The following is a 13,746-nucleotide window of genomic DNA, read 5'->3' as shown; positions in this document are numbered from 1 at the left end:
ATACGATGTTTAACATTTTAGATATATTTTAGGCGTTCACCGTTTTCTTACTTTGACTGGAATGCTAGACAGACAGATAATTAATTAGAAATTAATCTATTCTTGCATGCGATTGGTCAGAACACGGTGTTTAACATTCCAGACATACTTTAGGTGTTCACGGTTTTCTTACATTGACTGTAATTTGTGCAGAATTATGCTCCTAAATTAAACCCGTAAGGCATTGCGGCCTATTCAATTCCTTGACTGTGATTTCTATCTTTAATGGTAGCATTTAGGGCCGGCGGAAATCTTTTGAAAGTGGAGACGGAACAATAAACGGAACTCCTTGATTAACAACGACGACAAGTGATGATACTCTTCGTTACCTGATGTCTCTCTGCTCCTGAGATAAACTTTGTGTACATTTCGGTAATTATCGTCATCTATCATGGCTGCCGTCATCTATCATGTGATGGCAAAAGCCTCTATATTATAACTTAATGATCGGTTAAATTTTCGTGACACATTTCGGCTATGTTAGGGATCTCCCATGGCAACCTTCACGTGATGGCGCAAAAACCTCTATATCATAACTTAACCAATCGGTTTACTTGTGCTGCATTTCACCAAAAAATCTGACATGCGCCGGGGCATTACTTTTCATCAACTAATTATGATATTTCTTTTACCATACCATGACGCACGGCCATTATTCATACTTCGCCCGAAATCACTTTACTCACATATATATTTTTGATTATATTAATCTTTTTTTACGCTGCTTGCATCAAATCACGGATTGTGCTTATTAAAATCACATTCAGCATAATATTGGTGTTGACGACAACAGGACGACAACAACAACAACAACAACAACAACAAATTATCAAATTTTTAATTATCAAAGTTTAAATTTACGCGGCCGATATATCACTTTTCTTTGTCCAACAAACTACTTTTTACATATATCCATATTTTTTTGTAACATGCATTTGTTGACTGTCTATTTCTGATACTTCTAACCTATCTGAGAATTAGAAGGGGGAAAAATGAAGACGGTAGGCTGGCTCTAGCCATGTCTAGTCAGTCTAAAAGTAATCCAAAGTAAAAGTAATCCGCGCTAAAAAACGAAGTGTGCAAATATAATATAAAAAGGTAGGTATTATCAATAACTAAATAGGTATGTTAGTAAATTATAAATAAAAAGATATTTGAAAATAGTTTAATAAATATAAATAAATGTAAATAAAGCTAGAGTAAAGTCATTAAACCCGTGAATTAGATGTCAGAATAATACACATTAATAGACCTTAACATCAGAAAAAATCTGCCGGTTAACATTTGGTCAGCTACGATTTCAAGGGTCATTTAGGATTTTTTGTCACACAGTTTACTTGTGCTATATAACTTTACTTTTAAGAACAACCTTTTGCTTTGGAAAGAGAGGAAAAAGACCGAAAAGAGCAAATACTCCAAATTTATGGGCAATTTTTTTCCAATGTCCATTGTATTCTCTTGTGTCTATTTGACTATTACACGTTAACTAATAATTTTCATTTCACGGGTTAAATGCTTTCACTCTATAATGAAATATCAAGTTAAAAACATACATAAAATAAAAATTAAAAGGTATTACTTGAATATTACTTGGCATAGATAATCACTAAATGCTTTTTGAAAAAGGTAAGTTTTTAAAAGGTTCTTAAAAGCTGTGGCCGACTCGAATGCTTAGCGGAAGACTATTCTACAAAATCGAGGTGCAGCTGTACAAAAAATACTTATCACTTATTGTTTTCAGGCTATGAAATGATAATTGCTGAAGCAAGAGGTCATCGGTCTTTGTTGAATTGGATCTCAGACTATATCTCTTAGATGCTAACTTGAAATTGACAAGCTCTGTAAGATCTGGCGCACACCAACGTATGGCTTTATAAGGCCTCGTCCACACTATGCCGGATAAATTTGAATCCGCAATTTTCACACCGAAACCGAAAAAAAAATTTCCGTCCACACATGAAAACGGATAAAATGCTTCGCGTCCACACTAGTCCGATCAGAGGCGGCAAAAACGCTTCATTGCACATCTGAGCATGTGCATCGAAGCTGAAATTAAGCCCGCGGTGAAATTTTAGCCTTCACGCCATGTTCCCATGACAATCATGACGTCATTGTATCCGAAAAAATTCGGATACGAAATGTTCTCCGTCCACACTAATACGGCTAGCCGGCGTTTTCAAATTGTTCCACTCTGGAGAACGTATTCGAAAAAATCCGTTTTCGGTGAGGAATTGTTCCGGACTCACCAGGAATAGTGTGGACGGTAAAAATTCGGATTCAAAATTTATCCGGCATAGTGTGGACGGGGCCTAAGTAACTAAAAGTATTTAGATACATATTTACTGCGTTGCCTGTCTCCGGTGCGACAAAATGCAAAAATTGCTCAATGCTTTCCGAATATGGATTGGATGACGTGTCAATAGCTCCGGTGCGAGTTCACATGCGGGATATTGTGGAATCGAATGTGCATGTTCTTTAGCTTTATATCTTTAGCTTTTTTTCTCGGGACATGAGCAAATTCCATCAATAAATAAAGTTGGCGACCTTTAATTCCACGTGGTAGACTTTAATCATCGCGGAGTTTTACTAGTAAGTCATATTTTACTTGTAGACTCTCATTCGTGTTCACTGATTCAGTGAGATTATATTTTATAAACGAACATAGAAAGCATCAAAGGTTTGTTCGAGTTTTAATTTTGATTTGAACGAACACAAAAATAATTTTGTAAGGGCAATCAACAATCTTAAATGCCATGGTAAACACTTTTAATAAGAAGATATAACTAGCTAAAAACTAGTGTGAGCTGCGTCGGTGTTTCTAATGAAACAGTAATGATGAAAAGGTTTGTGCCACTTCTAATGTTGTATATTGTAATAAATGTAATCTCTTGTATGTGGGCGAGACTGGCCGCCGTCTTGGTGATCGCATTTGAAATCATCTTTATGATATTCGCAATAACGATCCCACTTCATCATTACTTTTAATAACAGTCAACGCAATGATTTCTTCAGTAAAATAATAAAATACAAAAGAAGAGCATGAAAAAATTCTGAAAAACACAAAGAATCTTGAGGAAAAATCAGCCCAACTTACCATATAAATAGATCAAGTGATTCTTAATGAACTTTTAACTAGGCTTTGATCGATATCAAACCACAAACACCGTCTCGGTCAACAACTCGAAGATTTGCTCTAAAAAACAACCAGTGATATACAAACCCGAATAAAGACAAGCTGAATGGTATTTCTAAGGAAATTCGTAGGAAAAGTTGGCTTATTTGAGTGAGGAAATGAATGTTTTATGAGTGAAATACTGACATAACTTCTCATCGAGTTCATTTACGGCGGGCAAGTTTGTGCAATTTCATATTGTCGGGTTGTGGGAAGCTAGGTAAAATTGAAAAGTAGTGATACATGCATAACGCAACACTGTTTATTTACGTTCCACGGCTTGATTGATATCAAATTCGGTCAAACCAGAAGCTAAACTCGAAGCTTTGGCGTGCAGAATATTATAAGTAAATGAATTTGTAGAAAAGCTCGTCTTATTAGGGCGAGTAAATAGAAATTTTCTGAGTGAAATACACTCATTAAAACTTGTCAACGAGGTCGAACTGAATGCATGTGAAGGCGCCTCTGACAACCACTATACAGTCAATGTATGACCCCGGAGCATAGCTTTAACCAGTGATAGGAGGGAGGAAAAACCGGTGGACCGGAAAAACCCTCGGAGTCAGAAAGAGAACCAACCAACTCAGCTCAATTGGGGTGACTGGGATTCGAACCCCAGACCTCATAGGCGAGAGGTATTTGTTTTACCACCACGCCATCCTGCCTCCCCGTGCTGTTTGGTCTTGTTTCAATTTGATCCCATCGTCAGATTTTCAAAATTTTTCCTCTAAAGTTAGGTATTAAGAAGTATTTGAAAAGATGAAATAAATTATGGTGGTGGCCGACTTCGTTTTAGAGCTATAAGAGACTACAGACGTTAATTTGTATGAGATTTTGCTTATCAAAACCTTGAAATGACGTCATAACCATGACCGCGCGCTCTCTAAATTCATGCGTAGAAGGGATGCGCGCGAACAATGCCCATGAACGTCCTTAAGAAGTTCAAATTTGTGTAACGCATGTCTCTGAAACCCACCTCCCTCTACTTCGCAAACTCTAACTATAATTCAAATTGGACCATGCGCATTACACCACATTTCTGTAGGGTATCCCACATCAGCTATTTCGATTTTCATCCAGCACGCTGTACTAACATAACAGCGCTCTGGCGTTTCGAAACTGTTCCACTTGCCAGGCAACCCAGTATACGCTCTTAGAGCGTCTTGTTTAAATTTCACTGGTAGCCAATATAGGTTAATTAATAGTGGAGTAATGTGATCAAAATTTGAGATAATACAAATAAGCCTACCACCTATTAATCGTCAGCTGGGAATCAAACCAGCAGCCCAAGTTTCGTAATTCAGTGCTTATATATTTTTGAATATTGCAAACTGAAAAAGTACGTAAGGGAAGTCCTCGAGAACAATAACTATCCTACTCACTTCATCGACGATTGTGAATCCGCATACAAAATAATAAACCTTTATATAATAAAAAGAATAAAGAATTTTAAAGACAGTTTACCGTTTTGTTCTGATTCAGCGTATACTCGTGCACAAACTTGCGTGCTCGCGACCAAAAGCTTTATGGAGCCAACTTAACAAGGCTCGACCCAAGGGATTTTTCGACCGCGCACGGAGAATGGTGACGAAGCATTTTCATCAAAATAAAAACAAAATGGCGGCACTTCCTGAGTCAGAAAAAAATATTAATGTCACAAATGCCTTTATCATAGCCACGTTTACTTCGAAAAAACACACACAATATGATAGAATAGCGTAAATTATTTGTCGTTTCTGATAATTCGTTACCGACTAAGTTTTAAAAAATGTTCAAAAGCATACAGCGTCTGCTTATGTTTATGTACATTATTCTCCCTGATATAATATAATAGATACTTCCTATACATCTATCTTTGGTTTTCCCTTTTTCCTAGCTTCTCGAACAGTGCCAAAGTAATTTTTCTGTATCCTTTATTTGCAAGCGTCACGTAACTCTAGTAAGCAATCATCTCGTGAAAAACATAGCTTGCGCATTTGTTCTAGTTTTACAAGTCCCAGTTGACGCGTACACTATTCGGGCGAATAGCTCGGTTTTCGTTGTTCTTCTCATCTCTTCTCGCTTGAACATATCGAACACCCCCTGGCCCAATTTTTTCCAAGTTCCTAAAAGCCGGCTAATTAAATATCTATTGGGAATAGACATGAGTATGCAAGGAGAATATGACATATTCCACTTGCATACTAATTTATATTCCCCCTCCATATTTAATTAGCAAGGGTTTGCGCATGACAATGAGTAAGTGTAAGTACACACAAGTGGTGATACTTTATACACCAACCCTTCCTCCATATCCGATTTCAGCGAAACAGCAGGTGAGGTTTTTAAGGTTTATGCGATAGCCCATGTGGGTGTCTCGTTACGCATGGTCAAAACACATCATGGAGTGTAAAATCGCAGAAAACCCACGGACGCTAGGTTTTCGATTTAGTATATTACGGTAAAGGTATGCGAATAACAATTTATCGCTTATTCTACACATTTTTTAACACATTTGTTTTCATCTACGTTTCTTTTGTACCTTGTCCTTTCTTAATTACTCCTTGAGTTCCATCTGCGAAAAAAAAAAAAAAAAATTAAACAACTCGTCTGACATTGAATGGCCAGACTGAAAAAAGTTTTACTTTGTTTTGTAACCCAAATGGATCATACTGCCCCCACTAGAAACGAAACGACGAGCCACTTTACAGCAATATAAAATCCAACAACCCACCTAACACAACCAGACAGATAACCGCAGCCATCAGCCGCAGGATATCAGACATCTCGTAGTTGTTCTGCTCGCTGTCTACTAATATTTTGTCATAGACGAAATTAATTTCTTGCCCTGTTCCATTTGTGTGTAACATTATTGAACATGGTATCCACGACCACGACGCACGACCATTATTCACATAAAAGAACCGCTTGACTCATCTAAAATTATTTTTTGATCAAAACGCTACTTGTTTCAAATCACAATTTGTACTTATTATGATCCCATTTTTTTTTTTTTTACATTATTTGTCTTGATTGTACACGAATGAGCTCAATAAAACCTCACGCGGCTTACAATGCTATTTAGAATACTCATGACTCCACTTTGAGAACCACTGGGTCATCAGTTGTTTATTTCATACTGCCATGTGTTATCCTAGTTAAATAAACTTACTTACTTACTTACTCCAAATTTTAAAGGAGAGACCCTCTTTAGGAACAAATAGCACAAAGTCAAGTTGATTTTTACTGAGGGTAAAAAACCTGTCTGTATGTGTCGTCTGTCTATCTGTGCTGTCAGCCAATCTGTATTATTCTCATTGTACTCATGTAAGAACACCTTTTGCTTCCAAGACATTTTTTTCCCTCGGAGTTCAACTAATTATCCTCTTCAATTTCGCTTCAATAATTTCAGCCAGAGCAAACAATATGAGAGCGAGCATAATCTTAATGACTCATCGAAGTCAAATTATTACTAATCCGCTTCAAATTTATATATTATAGTCTAATACAGCTTTTAATATTATATGCGCAGCAATTATTCCCATTGGCACCTATCCATCTTTTCATTAAAAATTGTTTAACTATCTGTACCAATATCATTGTAGGATGTGCCCACATCAAACTGAGCCCTAATAGTAAATTTTAAAAAGGAGCATGCTTTAGAGAGTGGCTCCCAAGTATGTCGTTGTTCAAAAGAATAATTATGATATGAAAGTTGAAATAATTAAAAAAAAAACGGATGTGTAGGAGTAGGGCATATTTCATGTGATAACAGGTGGTAGGCCGACTTCGGTCAATTAAAATCAACCCAAAAAATATATATTCACTAACCCCTTTTCCAGAAAAACAGTTAACACAAAACCTTCATCTTTATCTCTCTTTTTGATCCTTTTTTTTTTAGGCTGTGAATGCATTCGGATAAATTATGCTGCTTTCCTCTTCAAAGTAGCTCCCAATAACATCCCCCCTTCTATTGTATATAGTCTATCTATGTTCAAGCTATAACCATAAAACAACTTAATTAAGTTTTCAAATACCATTTACTACTACGCGTATAATTGCTCTCACAGTTTGAAAACAGAACCAATAGCCACAATTCGAATTATCCTAGAAATTAATAAAGAGTCAGGCAAGTCTTACGAAATATCATTTCAATTCATTTTAAAACTATTCACAGCAGCTCAGACAGCAAGCACTTTCAATTGCCCTACAACTCCAAAGGGGAAACAGAAGACGTACCAATGATGGCGGTCACCGTGAACGTTTTGTTCGTTTTGCTGCTGTGTCTTTATGTTGTTTCCGCTGGAAACTTTAACGATAAACCAGAAATCCTTGTTGCAAAGAATGAAGTACCAACACTATTTAAAAGACAAGAATGCTTCCGTTGGGCCAGGCATAAAAAATGCAAAAGAGAAGTTGCATCAAAGAGAAAAAGTTTAAAAGAGGTAGCGTGGATATTGATACACAAATATTAGTTTCCTTCCTTTTCGTATTCCAATATCTGGTTCTTTCACTGTTTCTTTTTTTTTTTTTTTTTTTTTTTTTCAAATTTCAATTCCTTCATTCTTCCTAATTTTTGCTAATTTAATTTCTTTAATCCTTCTTCCTTCCTTTTTCCTTTTTTAATTCTTTCTTCCTTTATTTCTTCATCCCTTCTTCTTTTTTTACTTTGTTTCTTTTTTTGCCATTTATTAGCTACCCTTAAGTCGCTCAAAATTCAAAATCAGTTCTAGTTCTATGTATTTAAGAAATTGACATCAGTTTCTTACGTGTCGGTCCTCTAATCGACGATAAATTGAGTAATCGCATTGTCAAAGTGGTATGGATCCACATACTCAGTACTCTGGCAGAGTCATGACAAAATTCATCGTCAATAAGAGGACAGACATATAAAAAACTGATGTCGATCACTGATCGAAACAGCCAACGGGAAGAGCGCGCGCTTGTTGATAATGACGTCAGCAAAGAAAAGAAAAGAAAAGAAAAGAAAGAATGAAAGAAAAGAGAAATGAAAAAAGGGCGTTCTTCTTATACATATATATTAAAGGAATATAAAACGGTGCGCGTGTCTATATACTGTGATATAAACACGATGGAAGCTGTAGAGCAAGAGAGAAGTCGTAGAGAAACACAAGGCGTAGCCGAGCGTTTCTTAGACTTTTCGAGTGCTCTACAACTCCCATCGTGTTTATATCACAATAATTAGACACAAGCGGACGTTTTATATCGCTTTTATAAAACATTTTTGAATGATTTTGCGCGGGCGTGTCTCTTCCCTCTGATATAAACAAGGTAGGCAGCCAATCAGCGCGCGCGTTATATCTCAATTATTTTATAAATATATATATATATTTTAATATTAACGTATTAATTAAAAATATAAAATCACATGCAAATAAAAAAGTAGAATATATAACGAAACAGAAAGGAAAAAAACAACAAAATTTTGGCTTACAAGACTAATAAAAAGATGATGGTTTTTTCATGTGTCAGAGCGTTTTGCAAAAAAAGTGTTCTTTTTTTTCTTTTTTCCCTTTAATAGCCAATTACACGCTTTCAAGAGATTCTTTTACCTAACACCAACATTAAACTGCAAAGACTAATGCTAATTTGAATTGAAATACCAATTTTAATACGTTTTATTTCGTGCAAGTTGAAAAGCGCACGAAAACCTTTCTTCTGGTAATTGCTACTACATCTGTTTCGGTTTTATTGAGCATTTAAAAGGAATGCTCTCGAAGGCTTTCAATTGGATGACGACGTCATCTAGTTCTAGTACCAGTTCTCTTATTTTGCAATGGAGGGGGGGGGGGGGGGGGGGGGGAGGGGGGTGGCAGTTTTTCTTTTATTGTCCTGGAAGGTTATAAGCCATTACGATTTCGAGGAATTGTTAGAATTGCAGGTCATCGTGGGATTGTTTTGGGGACCTAACCATATTTCCAAGATGGCGTTTATTTCGTTATTTCCGCTAATGGATAGGATGATCATTGTGCTCAAGGAATAAACTGAAATATTATCGATTGTTTTCGTTTAGAGGCAATTTCCGAGTGAGGACGAGGAGGAAGATGAAACACGAAGAGACTGACAAGAATAACAACAATAAAGACGCTCTTCTAAAATAATATGAAGACTAACTCATGACAAGAAAGAAAGTAAAATGACCTATTAAATGGAAAATAAATTAGAATTCAATATTATTATATTAAGAGAAATTAATGGATAACTGAACTTTTGTAATAGCTCATCAACCGAAAAATCTTGAAGAAATACTTTTGTACACATAACCGTGAGTGACATGGAAAGTAAGAAGTATGAAGAAGATTGTGGAGTATATTTTGTCATGTTTTGTTTGTAAAGATAATGGATGAAAAATAAATAACTACCTTACTACCTTAGTATTTGGGAATTTATATTATTGTACCGCAACAAAATAATGATAAAAGAAAGGATGAGAATAAGTAAAAAAATGATTCGGAAGGGAATTAAAGGAGCGGAAAAGTTTAATGCGATAACATTTTCAAAAAATGAGGGGGGTGGGGGATTAAACTCGACAACCCCACCACCCAAAAAATGAAGGACGAAGAAATTGGCTATTCTACTACAAGGCTATAACCCCATATAAACATTTAGCAGGAAAAAAAAATATCATGGGCAACTGATTTGTCCAAATTTCTGAGGACGCTATTTAAAAACTCTAATTGAGAACAAAACAAATAACTCTAGAAAATAACCAAATAATTAGTTAGCTTTTAAAATTTGTGTTAAAAAGTAAAAAAAATATGTAATAATGTTATTGGGCTACAAGCCGAGCCTTCACGTTACGTGAACTTCTTTTCCAATTATGCACAAAATGTATAGATACAAAATTAATTTCCCCCCTAAGGTTGTGCAAAATGGTGTTGCTTTGTGTTACGGTCACCAAGAAGTTCGGATTTGTTCTCGGATTTCTTTAGGAGTGCACTGACCATTATACGAATTATGTATTTACTTTGTCATTGGAAAAAATTGCCCATACATTTGGAATATTTGCTCTTTTCGGTCTTTTTTCTCTCTTTCCAAAGCAAAAGGTTGTTCTTAAAAGTAAAGTTATATAGCACAAGTAAACTGCGTGACAAAACATCCTAAATGACACGTAAATCTTTTGTTGTTTTTTTTTTTTTGTTTTTTGTTTTTTGTTTTTTTTTTTTGCTAACTAGTAGTTAGAGTGTTTTCGAGTCTACGAAACCTAAGAAACCAAAAGAGGCGGATGTATAGGCCAACAGATAGTATGAGCTTATGAACTCAGCAAAAATACGGTTCTAAATTTTAACAAATTCCTATGAATTATATGCCAAAATGTTCAGGAAAGCCCGGGGTTTTCAAATCCACTTCTGTTTTTTGACAGGTTGTGTTTTATATCAAGGAAAGACGATTTTCTAGCTTGACCTCGGTTATGTCATGCATTTTCTCTTGTAAAATACATCCAACAACGTACATTCCACTCAAAAAGTACGCTGGTTTTTTTCAATAGAATTCAATCTAAACCATATCATACAGTCCGTGAATAGTTGAATTAACTGAATCCACTGCTTTTATTTGCCTAGATAGTCATTATTTTGAGAAAAGATCCAAAAACCATGTTTTGGAGACATTTGTATGGGCTCACATGAGGGGGCGTGAGCTTGAAATCGTAGCTGACCAAATGTGAACAGATTTTTTCTTCTGTAACTAGCTTTCTAAATACGAGTAAAATATCTTTTTTTCTAACTTTTTTGAAGCTTTTCTTTTTAAAGTCAGTGAATTTGTATGGGAATCCAAGAACAATGTTCTTGACACACGTGATGGCTAGCGCCGAAAAGGTGAATTATACTTTTCAATTCGACTTAAGAATTAGACCAATTCGCTCGTAGACCATGAGGGCGAGATGTCTAATTATTTTAGTATAAATCTAATAATCGGTCAACTAAATAGATACCCAATAACTAAACATGAGATCAAGTACGATTCGAGTTCGTCGGCTAATGGCTAAATATACTATAAATTTAGACTATCCACAGACATATTAATGTATTCTTTTTTAATATATTTCTAGTTCTAAGAGTAAATCAACTTATTGGCAATTTATTTTATGGTTTTGGGGAAGAGACTCGCCTCTTTAATTATGTTCAACTCCGAAAGAAAGTGCCGAAAAGCTTAATTAATTAATTAAAGAAACTAAGTTTGTTTCTAGTTGGCTTTAACTACGTCTGGTGAAAAATAAATAACAAATAAAAATAATTTTTTAAAAATCTTGGATTTTTTAAATTTTTTTTTAATTTTTTAATTTTTTTAATAGAGACGAAGTGTCACATATACCAGTCCAGAAGAATGCCAATTTCGGTAAGAAACGAAAACAATAGAATATTATTTGACTCAGTGGTCATGTAGAAAAATTCAAGATGGCGGACAGTGCGTTCACTTGTTGTGCTATTTATCAGCTCAAAAATACAAGTGAACATTTCCCTCGAATTCTAATTCAATCGTACTAACTCTGTAATGCATGTTAAACAGATAACATTTACAATAGTTGGTTGAACCCACATTGTGTACTTCTGAGAACGATTCACACCAAGAGTTTACGCCAACATCAAATATCATGGTCACTTGAGCATCTTGCCAAGTCAATCGAAGTATCAAATATCGACCAAACCACGCTATGAAATGCCAAAAAAGTTCATTGTTTTTGTTTCGAACAGCAATACAAATTTAACATATCAAAGAAACGATGACATCGTCGTTCTTTTCGATCGGGCATATATACTCCTGGTCGGACTGTGTGTACACACGATTATTTTGAAAGGATCCTAATCGATGATAAGTTTATTTGGACGTCAAATACAAAGTAAGTATAATTTCAAATCCCTATGAATATATTCTAAAAAAAGGTTCTACATTTTTCCAAATATCATTATTTTTAATATTTTTAATTTGCACTAAGTTTAGACATCGTCCATTATCATCGTCCATTATCAAGTAAAGCGATGGAAGAATAAGTTAGCATTAAATACAAAAAAAAACAACGATGGTTGAATGGTTGAGTTATTCAAGCTATGTTTGCTTATTTAATGTTAAATTATTCCTCCATGACTTTACTTGATAATGACATCGGACGATGTCGAAACGTAATCTTCTAGCGTTCGTCTTTTTATGAAATGATTATTATACTAACAAAAAGCGGTAAAACTAAACGGTAACAAGAACAACAAAATTTAATTAACCACAACAAAGACACATGAATGAACGGAGACATCTTCTTAACGGTGACAAACGAATGGATATTTCATTCAGTTATTTTTAGGAAGGAAATGTGGGATTTGAATTAAGGGAAATTTAGAAGTTGCTAGAAATAGTTAGCTTTCGTAATCCTTTCTTATCTAGGACAAACCTTTTTTTTCATTTATTTTAGAATCGTATTAAAATCGTCTTTTCTTGACGTATCAAAGAATATTATAATTACTTTACAGGATAAAGTGATTCAGCTTGCTATTTTTCTAGGCAATTCAATTTTCCTTTATCTATATTTATATGATATCTATTTTTATATCTGTCTTCCTTTTTATTTTTCTCTATTTGTTTATAACATTTATTTTACTTATTTATTTATTTATTTATTTATTTATTTATTTATTTATTTATTTATTTATTTATTTATTTATTTATTTATTTATTTATTTATTTATTTATTTATTTATTTATTTATTTATTTATTTATTTATTTATTTATTTATTTATTTATTTATTTATTTATTTATTTATTTATTTATTTATTTATTATTGTCTTTGGTGGTGTTTTCGTCATCGCTGTTGTTGTTGTTGTATTTTATGTTGTTGTTGTTATTGTTGTTGTTGCTGTTGTTTGGGGGAGGGGGGGGGGGCTTCTTTATATTATGCTTTGGATTGGTTTGCCATTGTTTTCAGTCATTGTTTCAAACTGAGTTTTTTTTTATTTTTATTATATTTTAGATGGCTTTTAGAACTTTGAATTGCAACAAATTCATTCGAACATAACGCACCAAAAAGCTTTCTGTTAACCCAAACGATTTAAACATAAATTTATGATTCTTAGCACGTACATGAAGCGCTTTCCTGGATACAGTCGCATTGCAATAGAGTGTCTGTCAACTTTGTCTTATGTTTTTATTTTTTTCATCTTGAAATTGCAACATAATAAAATCATATTCATCGCGTTTACTATGTTCCTATCTCAAGGTATGCAATGGTTTGAGTTATTTCGCTGCCCTGAACCAAACACGAAATAAGACCGTTTGAATCACAGCATTGTAAATAATAGCTACCATATTTAATACCGTGAAATACTACGGAGAAGCATGATATAGCAATACAAAAAAACCTTAATATTACTTAATATAACATGGAATAATTTGGATGGTTATTATTAGCAGTATGTGCAGCCTTTCAGTTCTGTACCACCAAAAAAAGAAACATTTTAAATTTTATTCCGATTGTTTGATACAACAACGCAGCCATCTAAGCAATCGTATCGCATCACACACCACTAAAACCACCTTGACCATACA

General features: G+C 34.4%; 1 long non-coding RNA gene across 1 annotated transcript; it reads left to right on the top strand.

Moving 5' to 3' along the window:
- Positions 1-7,345: 7,345 nt before the first annotated feature.
- On the top strand, positions 7,346-9,585 carry LOC148911186 (uncharacterized). Its single transcript, XR_016119778.1, has 2 exons — positions 7,346-7,635; positions 9,225-9,585. It is a non-coding gene; the product is annotated as an uncharacterized LOC148911186 (long non-coding RNA).
- Positions 9,586-13,746: the final 4,161 nt, after the last annotated feature.

Source organism: Actinia tenebrosa, unplaced genomic scaffold (assembly GCF_029948245.1).
Source record: "Actinia tenebrosa isolate PJP-AT-01 unplaced genomic scaffold, QUT_ActTen_1.0 PGA_scaffold14__42_contigs__length_11649687, whole genome shotgun sequence".
Lineage (NCBI taxonomy): Eukaryota > Metazoa > Cnidaria > Anthozoa > Actiniaria > Actiniidae > Actinia > Actinia tenebrosa.
Note: the sequence above shows the minus strand (reverse complement) of the source record. Positions and strands in the feature narration are given on the sequence as shown.